This window comes from Nematostella vectensis, chromosome 4 (genome assembly GCF_932526225.1).
Source record: "Nematostella vectensis chromosome 4, jaNemVect1.1, whole genome shotgun sequence".
NCBI classification, from domain to species: domain Eukaryota; kingdom Metazoa; phylum Cnidaria; class Anthozoa; order Actiniaria; family Edwardsiidae; genus Nematostella; species Nematostella vectensis.
In genome coordinates this window covers 19,103,068-19,115,735 of record NC_064037.1, presented here as the reverse complement: position 1 = coordinate 19,115,735, position 12,668 = coordinate 19,103,068, and positions in this window count along the sequence as shown.

Here is a 12,668-nt window from a genome sequence, read left to right as displayed (position 1 = left end):
CCACCGCTAACTAAGCTACTTCCCTTTGACTTAGCACTTACTAGCCTATACCCCTGAGTACCAACCCCTAACTAAGCTACACCCCTATGACCTAACACTTACTACCCTATACCCCTGCATACCCATCCCTAACTGACCTACACCCTATGACACCTAATCACATAACTACCCTTTACCCATGTATGACCAAGCGCTTACAAACTTGCACCCCAGTGACCATGCCATTTATATCCTGTACCCCTATGCACCCACCCCCTAATGCCACCGTCCTTACCTTAACACCCCTGAAAAAGTCCCTAGTTGATCTTACCTGGATTCGAACCCTGGCCCGTTTGCTTGAGAAGCGAAGCCCGTACCACTGGGCCATAGCGCCATTCTCGAGATATCAAGGAAAAACTACTCTATACCTTATAAGGCCGGGTAAACAAGGCTATACGGTAGTTACTTCTAATTTTCAAGAGAGTGGCGCGATAGCTCAGTGGTACGGGCTTCGCTTCTCAAACAGGAGGGCCGGGGTTCGAATCCAGGTCAGATCAACTTGGGATTTTTTCAGGGGTGTAAAGATAAGGACGTTAAGTTGACGTTTAGATAAGTGAGTTTGTGGGTGAGTTGACAGGTGAATAGGGTAACAAGAGTTGGTCAAAGGGGTACAGGATTTCATGGGTTAATAATAAGGGTCGATGATATCAAGAACTAGGTCATAGGGGTGCAAGTTATGAATGAGTGAGTACACAGGCGTACAGGGTATCAATGGCTTGGTCTTGGAGGTGCAGGGTTTTAGGGTATGGTTCAAACAGGTACAGGGATTCAAGAGCTAGGTAATATGGGTACATTATAATAATTACCCTATATCCATGAGTATCCACCCCTAATTAAGCTACACACCTACGACCTAGCACGAACTACGCTATACTCCTGAATACCTACCTCTAACTAAGCCTCGCCCCTACTACCTAGCAATAACTACACTTTACCCCTGAGTACCCAACATTTGCAAAGCTACACCCCGTTGACGTAGCACTAACAATCCTATACCCCTGAATACCCAAACCTAACTAAACTACACCCCTATAACCGAGCACTTACCTACCCGATAGCCCTGAGTACCCACCCGTAACTAAACTACACCCCTATGTCAAGACAGTTGAGGATGATCTCAAGACCAATTACTCTTACGTCACCGTTGGCCAAAATTCTAGAGGGCTTCACTCTCGAACACCTGATGAATCAAGTTGCAGAGAACCTGGACATTAAGCAGTTTTCGATGCCAGGCAGATCAACAACACATGCCTTAGTTTATATGCTCCATATTATACTAGCTGCCTTAGACAAAGGTAATTGCTTTATAAGAGTGTTCTTTGCAGACTTTTCTAAAGGTTTTGATTTGGTTGATCATAATGCATTAGTGAACGAAATGAAACTGCTTAACGTTCATAATGTAATTATAAGGTGGATCTGCTGTTTTCTCTCAAATAGGCCTCAACGTGTAAGAGTAGGCAATGCATTGTCATCTGTAGTTGTTTCCAATGGGGGTATTCCCCAGGGCACGAAATCGGCTCCGCTTTTGTTTGCAATCTTAGTCAACCGTATGCTTGCAAGGTGGCCTAATAGAGTTAAATATGTTGACGATACCACCGTATTTGAAATTGTTCCAAGATGCTCTCCCAGTTACATACAATTTATTGTTAATGATATCAAGGAATATGCGTCATCAAGGGGAATGCGTCTGAACCCCAAGAAATGCAAAGAGCTTCAAATTAATTTCTTAAAGTACCAACCTTCTGTCCCCCAAAGATTAATCCTAGGGAGCGCAGTTGTTGAGAAAGTTGAACATTACAAGCTATTAGGTGTACATATATCAGCAGATCTGTCATGGAATGTTCACGTTGACCACATTGTTAAGAAGGCTAGCAAGCGCCTCTATGCCCTCAGGGTACTCAGGAAGGCAGGTGTCCAGCAGTCAGATATGGTTCTTATCTATTGCTCGTTAATTCGGTCAGTCCTTGAGTACGCTGCTCCTGTCTGGGCCTCCCTTCCTGAGTACCTTGCAGAGCTTATCGAAACAGTACAACGAAAAGCTATTCAAATAATCTACCCTTGCCTTAGATATGAATCAGGGCTCAAAGTAGCAAAAATGGACTCACTTACAGTCCGCAGAGCAGAACTGTGCCGTCGATTCATGGCTAAAGCAAGATGCACTGAGCCTATAAAATATATAATACAATCTGGGACTGAGGTCGCCCATGGTTATTCGCTAAGGGGGGGTAGCAGCCGTTTGGATAAATCAGTTGGTGTAACTGAAAGGTATAATAACTTTATCACAATTCGTTTCCAGTAGTTATTCCAGTATTTATTTATACATTGTTAAGTGTAGTGTGCATCGGCCGACATACTGTAATTTAGCTTATGCTACAAAAGTATGAATAAACGATTATTATTATTATTATTATGTCCTAGCACTAACTAGCCTATACCCCTGGGTACCCACACCTAGCTTAGCTACACCCCTACGACCTAGCACTAACTAGCCTATACCCCCTGAATACCCACCGCTATTTAAGCTACACCTCTATGACTTAGCACTTACTACCCTATACCCATGAGTACCAACCCCTAACTAAGCTACACCCCTATGAACTAGCACTTACTACCCTATACCCCTGCCTACCCATCCCTAACTGACCTACGGGCTTAGCTTCTCAAACAAGAGGGCCGGGGTTCGAATCCAGGTCAGATCAACTTGGGATTTTTTCAGGGGTGTAAAGATAAAGACCTTAAGTTGACGTTTAGATAAGTGATTTTGTGGGTGAGTTGATAGGTGTATAGGGTAACAAGAGTTGGTCAAAGGGGTACAAGGTTTCAAGGGTTGGTAATAAGAGTCAATAATATCAAGAACTAGGTCATAGGGGTGCAAGTTATGAATGAGTGAGTACACAGGGGTACAGGGTATCAATGGCTTGGTATTGGAGGTGCAGGGTTTTAGGGGATGCTTCAAACAGGTACAGTGATTCAAGGGCTAGGTAATATGAGTACATTATAATAATTAAAAATTATAATTAAAAATAATAATTAACAATAATAGCTACCCTATATCCCTGAGTATTCACCCATAATTAAGCTACACCCCTACGACCTAGCACTAACTACGCTATACTCCTGAATACATACCCCTAACTAAGCTTTACCCGTACGACCTAGCAATAACTACACTTTACCCCTGAGTACACAACCCTTGCTAAGCTACTCCCCTGTGACGTTGCACTAACTACCCTATACCCCTGAATACCCAACCCTAACTAAACTACACCCCTATAACCGTGCACTTACCTACCCTATAACCCTGAGTACCCACCCGTAACTAAACTACACCCCTATGTCCTAGCACTAACTAGCCTATACCCCTGGGTACCCACACCTAGCTTAGCTACACCCCTACGACCTAGCACTAACTACCCTATACCCCTGCCTACCCATCCCTAACTGACCTACACCCCTATGACACCTAATCACATAACTACCCTTTACCCATGTATGACCAAGCGTTTACCAACTTGCACCCCTTTCACCCTGCCGTTTATATCCTGTACCCCTGTGCACCCACCCCCTTAATAATAATAAATAATTAATAATAAATAAAACATAATTAATAAATAATAATTAATAATAATTAATAATAATAATTAATAATAATGATTAATAGTAATTAATAATAATAACTAATTATAATAATTAATAATAATAATTAATAATAAATAATTAATTAAAATAATAATGATAATTATAATTAACAATAAAAGCTACCCTATATCCCTGAGTATCCACCCCTAATTAAGCTACACCCCTACGACCTAGCACTAACTAAGCTATACTCCTGAATACCTACCCCTAACTCAGCTTTACCCCTACGACCTAGCAGTAACTACACTTTACACCTAAGTACCCAACCCTTGCTAAGCTACACCCCTGTGACGTAGCACTAACTACCCTATACCCTTGAATACCAAACCCTAACTAAACTACACCCCTATAACCGAACACTTACCTACCCTATAACCCTGAGAACCCACCCCTAACTAAACTACACCCCTATGTCCTAGCACTAAATGGCCTATACCCCTGAGTACGCACACCTAGCTAAGCTACACCCCTACGACTTAGCACTAACTACCCTATATCCCTTAATACCCACCCCTAAACTAAGCTACACCCTTATGACTTGGCTGTAACTACCCTATAACCCTGAGTACCCACCCCAAAATAAGCTAAACCACTACGACCTAGCACTAACTACCCTATACACATGAGCACCCACCGCTAACTAAGCTACTTCCCTTTCACTTAGCACTTACTACTATATACCCCTGAGTACCAACCCCTAACTAAGCTACACCCCTATGACCTAACACTTACTACCCTATACCCCTGCATACCCATCCCTAACTGACCTACACCCTATGACACCTAATCACATAACTACCCTTTACCCATGTATGACCAAGCGCTTACAAACTTGCACCCCAGTGACCATGCCATTTATATCCTGTACCCCTATGCACATACCCCCTAATGCCACCGTCCTTACCTTAACACCCCTGAAAAAGTCCCTAGTTGATCTTACCTGGATTCGAACCCTGGCCCGTTTGCTTGAGAAGCGAAGCCCGTACCACTGGGCCATAGCGCCACTCTCGAGATATCAAGGAAAAACTACTCTATACCTTATAAGGCCGGGTAAACAAGGCTATACGGTAGTTATTTCTAATTTTCAAGAGAGTGGCGCGATAGCTCAGTGGTACGGGCTTCGCTTCTCAAACAAGAGGGCCGGGGTTCGAATCCAGGTCAGATCAACTTGGGATTTTTTCAGGGGTGTAAAGATAAGGACGTTAAGTTGACGTTTAGATAAGTGAGTTTGTGGGTGAGTTGACAGGTGAATAGGGTAACAAGAGTTGGTCAAAGGGGTACAGGATTTCATGGGTTAATAATAAGGGTCGATGATATCAAGAACTAGGTCATAGGGGTGCAAGTTATGAATGAGTGAGTACACAGGCGTACAGGGTATCAATGGCTTGGTCTTGGAGGTGCAGGGTTTTAGGGTATGGTTCAAACAGGTACAGGGATTCAAGAGCTAGGTAATATGGGTACATTATAATAATTACCCTATATCCATGAGTATCCACCCCTAATTAAGCTACACCCCTACGACCTAGCACGAACTACGCTATACTCCTGAATACCTACCTCTAACTAAGCCTCGCCCCTACTACCTAGCAATAACTACACTTTACCCCTGAGTACCCAACATTTGCAAAGCTACACCCCGTTGACGTAGCACTAACAATCCTATACCCCTGAATACCCAACCCTAACTAAACTACACCCCTATAACCGAGCACTTACCTACCCGATAGCCCTGAGTACCCACCCGTAACTAAACTACACCCCTATGTCCTAGCACTAACTAGCCTATACCCCTGGGTACCCAAACCTAGCTTAGCTACACCCCTACGACCTAGCACTAACTAGCCTATACCCCCTGAATACCCACCGCTATTTAAGCTACACCTCTATGACTTAGCACTTACTACCCTATACCCATGAGTACCAACCCCTAACTAAGCTACACCCCTATGAACTAGCACTTACTACCCTATACCCCTGCCTACCCATCCCTAACTGACCTACGGGCTTAGCTTCTCAAACAAGAGGGCCGGGGTTCGAATCCAGGTCAGATCAACTTGGGAATTTTTCAGGGGTGTAAAGATAAAGACGTTAAGTTGACGTTTAGATAAGTGATTTTGTGGGTGAGTTGATAGGTGTATAGGGTAACAAGAGTTGGTCAAAGGGGTACAGGGTTTCAAGGGTTGGTAATAAGGGTCAATGATATCAAGAACTAGGTCATAGGGGTGCAAGTTATGAATGAGTGGGTACACAGGGGTACAGGGTATCAATGGCTTGGTATTGGAGGTGCAGGGTTTTAGGGGATGCTTCAAACAGGTACAGTGATTCAAGGGCTAGGTAATATGAGTACATTATAATAATTAAAAATTATAATTAAAAATAATAATTAACAATAATAGCTACCCTATATCCCTGAGTATCCACCCATAATTAAGCTACACCCCTACGACCTAGCACTAACTACGCTATACTCCTGAATACATACCCCTAACTAAGCTTTACCCGTACGACCTAGCAATAACTACACTTTACCCCTGACTACACAACCCTTGCTAAGCTACTCCCCTGTGACGTTGCACTAACTACCCTATACCCCTGAATACCCAACCCTAACTAAACTACACCCCTATAACCGTGCACTTACCTACCCTATAACCCTGAGTACCCACCCGTAACTAAACTACACCCCTATGTCCTAGCACTAACTAGCCTATACCCCTGGGTACCCACACCTAGCTTAGCTACACCCCTACGACCTAGCCTTAACTACCCTATACCCCTGCCTACCCATCCCTAACTGACCTACACCCCTATGACACCTAATCACATAACTACCCTTTACCCATGTATGACCAAGCGTTTACCAACTTGCACCCCTTTGACCCTGCCGTTTATATCCTGTACCCCTGTGCACCCACCCCCTTAATAATAATAAATAATTAATAATAAATAAAACATAATTAATAAATAATAATTAATAATAATAATTAATAATAATAATTAATAATAAAAATTAATAATAATAATCAATAATAATGATTAATAGTAATTAATAATAATAACTAATTATAATAATTAATAATAATAATTAATAATAAATAATTAATTAAAATAATAATGATAATTATAATTAATAATAATAGCTACCCTATATCCCTGAGTATCCACCCCTAATTAAGCTACACCCCTACGACCTAGCACTAACTAAGCTATACTCCTGAATACCTACCCCTAACTCAGCTTTACCCCTACGACCTAGCAGTAACTACACTTTACACCTAAGTACCCAACCCTTGCTAAGCTACACCCCTGTGACGTAGCACTAACTACCCTATACCCTTGAATACCCAACCCTAACTAAACTACACCCCTATAACCGAACACTTACCTACCCTATAACCCTGAGAACCCACCCCTAACTAAACTACACCCCTATGTCCTAGCACTAACTAGCCTATACCCCTGAGTACGCACACCTAGCTAAGCTACACCCCTACGACTTAGCACTAACTACCCTTACCCCTGAGTACGCACACCTAGCTAAGCTACACCCCTACGACTTAGCACTAACTACCCTATATCCCTGAATACCCACCCATAAACTAAGCTACACCCTTATGACTTGGCTGTAACTACCCTATAACCCTGAGTACCGACCCCAAAATAAGCTAAACCACTACGACCTAGCACTAACTACCCTATACACATGAGCACCCACCGCTAACTAAGCTACTTCCCTTTCACTTAGCACTTACTACCATATACCCCTGAGTACCAACCCCTAACTATGCTACACCCCTATGACCTAGCACTTACTACCCTATACCCCTGCCTACCCATCCCTAACTAACCTACACCCCTATGACACCCAATCACATAACTACCATTTACCCATGTATGACCAAGCGCTTACCAACTTGCTCCCCTGTGACTCTGCCATTTATATCCTGTACCCCTCTGCACCCACCCCCTAATGCCACAGTCCTTACCTTAACACCCCTGAAAAAGTCCCTAGTTGATCTTACCTGGATTCGAACCCTGGCCCGTTTGCTTGAGAAGCGAAGCCCGTACCACTGAGCCATAGCGCCACTCTCGAGATATCAAGGAAAAACTACTCTATACCTTATAAGGCCGGGTAAACAAGGCTATACGGTAGTTACTTCTAGTTTTCAAGAGAGTGGCGCGATAGCTCAGTGATACGGGCTTCGCTTCTCAAACAGGAGGGCCGGGGTTCGAATCCAGGTCAGATCAACTTGGGATTTTTTCAGGGGTGTAAAGATAAGGACGTTAAGTTGACGTTTAGATAAGTGATTTTGTGGATGAGTTGACAGGTGAATAGGGTAACAAGAGTTGGTCAAAGGGGTACAGTATTTCATGGGTTGATAATAAGGGTCGATGATATCAAGAACTAGGTCATAGGGGTGCAAGTTATGAATGAGTGAGTACACAGGCGTACAGGGTATCAATGGCTTGGTCTTGGAGGTGCAGGGTTTTAGGGTATGGTTCAAACGGGTACAGGGATTCAAGAGCTAGGTAATATGGGTACATTATAATAATTACCCTATATCCATGAGTATCCACCCCTAATTAAGCTACACCTGTACGACCTAGCATGAACTACGCTATACTCCTGAATACCTACCCCTAACTAAGCCTCGCCCCTACTACCTAGCAATAACTACACTTTAACCCCTGAGTACCCAACATTTGCAAAGCTACACCCCGTTGACGTAGCACTAACTATCCTATACCCCTGAATACCCAACCCTAACTAAACTACACCCCTATAACCGAGCACTTACCTACCCGATAGCCCTGAGTACCCACCCGTAACTAAACTACATCCCTATGTCCTAGCACTAACTAGCCTATACCCCTGGGTACCCACACCTAGCTTAGCTACACCCCTACGACCTAGCACTAACTAGCCTATACCCCCTGAATACCCAACCCTAACTAAACTACACCTCTACTATCTAGCACTAACTACAATATACCCCTGAGTACCCACCCCTAACTAACCTACACCCTTATGACCTAGCACTAACTACCCTATACCCATAAGTACCCACCGCTAATTAGGCTACACCTCTATGACGTAGCACTAACTACCCTATACACCTGAATACCCAACCCCAACTAAACTACACCCCTATAACCGAGCACTTACCTACCCTATAACCCTGAGTTACCCATCCCTAACTAAACTACACCCTTATGACTTGGCTGTAACCACCCTATACCCATGAGTACCCACCGCTAATTAAGCTACACCTCTATGACTTAGCAATAAGTATATAATAAATAATAAATAATAAATAATAAATAATAAATAATAAATAATAAATAATAAATAATAAATAATAAATAATAAATAATAAATAATAAATAATAAATAATAAATTACAACCTAGCACTAACTACTCTATACTCCTGAATACCTACCCCTAAATAAGCCAACCCCTACGACCTAGCAATAACTACACGTTACCCCTGAGTACCCAACCCTTGCTGAGCTACACCCCTGTGACGTAGCACTAACTACCCTATACCCCTGAATACCCAACCCTAACTAAACTACACCCCTATAACCGAGCACTAACCTACCGTATAACCCTGAGTACCCAACCCTAACTAAACTACACCCCTATAACCAAGCACTTACCTACCCTATAACCCTGAGTACCCACCCCTAACTAAACTACACCCCTATGTCCTAGCACTAACTGGCATATACCCCTGAGTACCCGCACCTAGCTGAGCTACACCTCTACGACCTAGCACTAACTAGCCAATACCTCTGAATACCCAACCCTAACTAAACTACACCTCTACTACCTAGCACTAACTACCCTATACCCCTGAATACCCACCCCTAACTAAGATAATCCCGTACGACTCAGCACTAACTACCCGATACCCCTGCCTAGCCATCCCTAACTGACCTACACCCCTATGACTTAGCACTTACTACCATATACCCCTGAGTACCAACCCCTAACTATGCTACACCCCTATGACCTAGCACTTACTACCCTTTGCCTACCCATCCCTAACTGACCAACACCCCTATGACACCCAATCACATAACTACCATTTACCCATGTATGACCAAGCGCTTACCAACTTGCTCCCCTGTGACTCTGCCGTTTATATCCTGTACCCCTGTGCACCCACCCCCTAATGCCGTCGTCCTTACCTTAACACCCCTGAAAAAGTCCCTAGTTGATCTTACCTGGATTCGAACCCTGGCCCGTTTGATTGAGAAGCGAAGCCCGTACCACTGAGCCATAGCGCCACTCTCGAGATATCAAGGAAAAACTACTCTATACCTTATAAGGCTGGGTAAACAAGGCTATACGGTAGTTACTTCTAGTTTTCAAGAGAGTGGCGCGATAGCTCAGTGATACGGGCTTCGCTTCTCAAACAAGAGGGCCGGGGTTCGAATCCAGGTCAGATCAACTTGGGATTTTTTCAGGGGTGTAAAGATAAAGACATTAAGTTGACGTTTAGATAAGTGATTTTGTGGGTGAGTTGATAGGTGTATAGGGTAACAAGAGTTGGTCAAAGGGGTACAGGGTTTCAAGGGTTGGTAATAAGGGTCAATGATATCAAGAACTAGGTCATAGGGGTGCAAGTTATGAATGAGTGAGTACACAGGGGTTCAGGGTATCAATGGCTTGGTATTGGAGGTGCAGGGTTTTAGGGGATGCTTCAAACAGGTACAGTGATTCAAGGGCTAGGTAATATGAGTACATTATAATAATTAAAAATTATAATTAAAAATAATAATTAACAATAATAGCTACCCTATATCCCTGAGTATCCACCCATAATTAAGCTACACCCCTACGACCTAGCACTAACTACGCTATACTCCTGAATACATACCCCTAACTAAGCTTTACCCGTACGACCTAGCAATAACTACACTTTACCCCTGAGTACACAACCCTTGCTAAGCTACTCCCCTGTGACGTAGCACTAACTACCCTATACCCCTGAATACCCAACCCTAACTAAACTACACCCCTATAACCGTGCACTTACCTACCCTATAACCCTGAGTACCCACCCGTAACTAAACTACACCCCTATGTCCTAGCACTAACTAGCCTATACCCCTGGGTACCCACACCTAGCTTAGCTACACCCCTACGACCTAGCACTAACTACCCTATACCCCTGCCTACCCATCCCTAACTGACCTACACCCCTATGACACCTAATCACATAACTACCCTTTACCCATGTATGACCAAGCGTTTACCAACTTGCACCCCTTTGACCCTGCCGTTTATATCCTGTACCCCTGTGCACCCACCCCCTTAATAATAATAAATAATTAATAATAAATAAAACATAATTAATAAATAATAATTAATAATAATAATGAATAATAAAAAATTAATAATAATAATTAATAATAATTATTAATAGTAATTAATAATAATAACTAATTATAATAATTAATAATAATAATTAATAATAAATAATTAATTAAAATAATAATGATAATTATAATTAATAATAATAATTAATAATAATAGCTACCCTATATTCCTGAGTATCCACCCCTGATTAAGCTACACCCCTACGACCTAGCACTAACTACGCTATACTCCTGAATATACCTACCCCTAACTCAGCTTAACCCCTACGACCTAGCAGTAACTACACTTTACACCTAAGTACCCAACCCTGGCTAAGCTAAACCCCTGTGACGTAGCACTAACTACCCTATACCCTTGAATACCCAACCCTAACTAAACTACACCCCTATAACCGAACACTTACCTACCCTATAACCCTGAGAACCCACCCCTAACTAAACTACACCCCTATGTCCTAGCACTAACTAGCCTATACCCCTGAGAACGCACACCTAGCTAAGCTACACCCCCTACGACTTAGCACTAACTACCCTTACCCCTGAGTACGCACACCTAGCTAAGCTACACCCCTACGACTTAGCACTAACTACCCTATACCCCTGAATACCCACCCCTAAACTAAGCTACACCCTTATGACTTGGCTGTAACTACCCTATAACCCTGAGTACCCACCCCAAAATAAGCTAAACCACTACGACCTAGCACTAGCTACCCTATACACATGAGCACCCACCGCTAACTAAGCTACTTCCCTTTCACTTAGCACTTACTACCATATACCCCATAGTACCAACCCCTAACTATGCTACACCCCTATGACCTAGCACTTACTACCCTATACCCCTACCTACCCATCCCTAACTAACCTACACCCCTATGACACCCAATCACATAACTACCATTTACCCATGTATAACCAAGCGCTTACCAACTTGCTCCCCTGTGACTCTGCCATTTATATCCTGTACCCCTCTGCACCCACCCCCTAATGCCACCGTCCTTACCTTAACACCCCTAAAAAAGTCCCTAGTTGATCTTACCTGGATTCGAACCCTGGCCCGTTTGCTTGAGAAGCGAAGCCCGTACCACTGAGCCATAGCGCCACTCTCGAGATATCAAGGAAAAACTACTCTATACCTTATAAGGCCGGGTAAACAAGGCAATACGGTAGTTACTTCTAATTTTCAAGAGAGTGGCGCCATAGCTCAGTGGTACGGGCTTCGCTTCTCAAACAGAAGGGCCGGGGTTCGAATCCAGGTCAGATCAACTTGGGATTTTTTCAGGGGTGTAACGATAAGGACGTTAAGTTGACGTTTAGATAAGTGAGTTTGTGGGTGAGTTGACAGGTGTATAGGGTAAGAAGAGTTGGTCAAAGGGGTACAGGATTTCATGGGTTGATAATAAGGGTCAATGATATCAAGAACTAGGTCATAGGGGTGCAAGTTATGAATGAGTGAGTACACAGGCGTACAGGGTATCAATGGCTTGGTCTTGGAGGTGCAGGGTTTTAGGGTATTGGTCAAACAGGTACAGGGATTCAAGAGCTAGGTAATATGGGTACATTATAATAATTAACCTATATCCATGAGTATCCACCC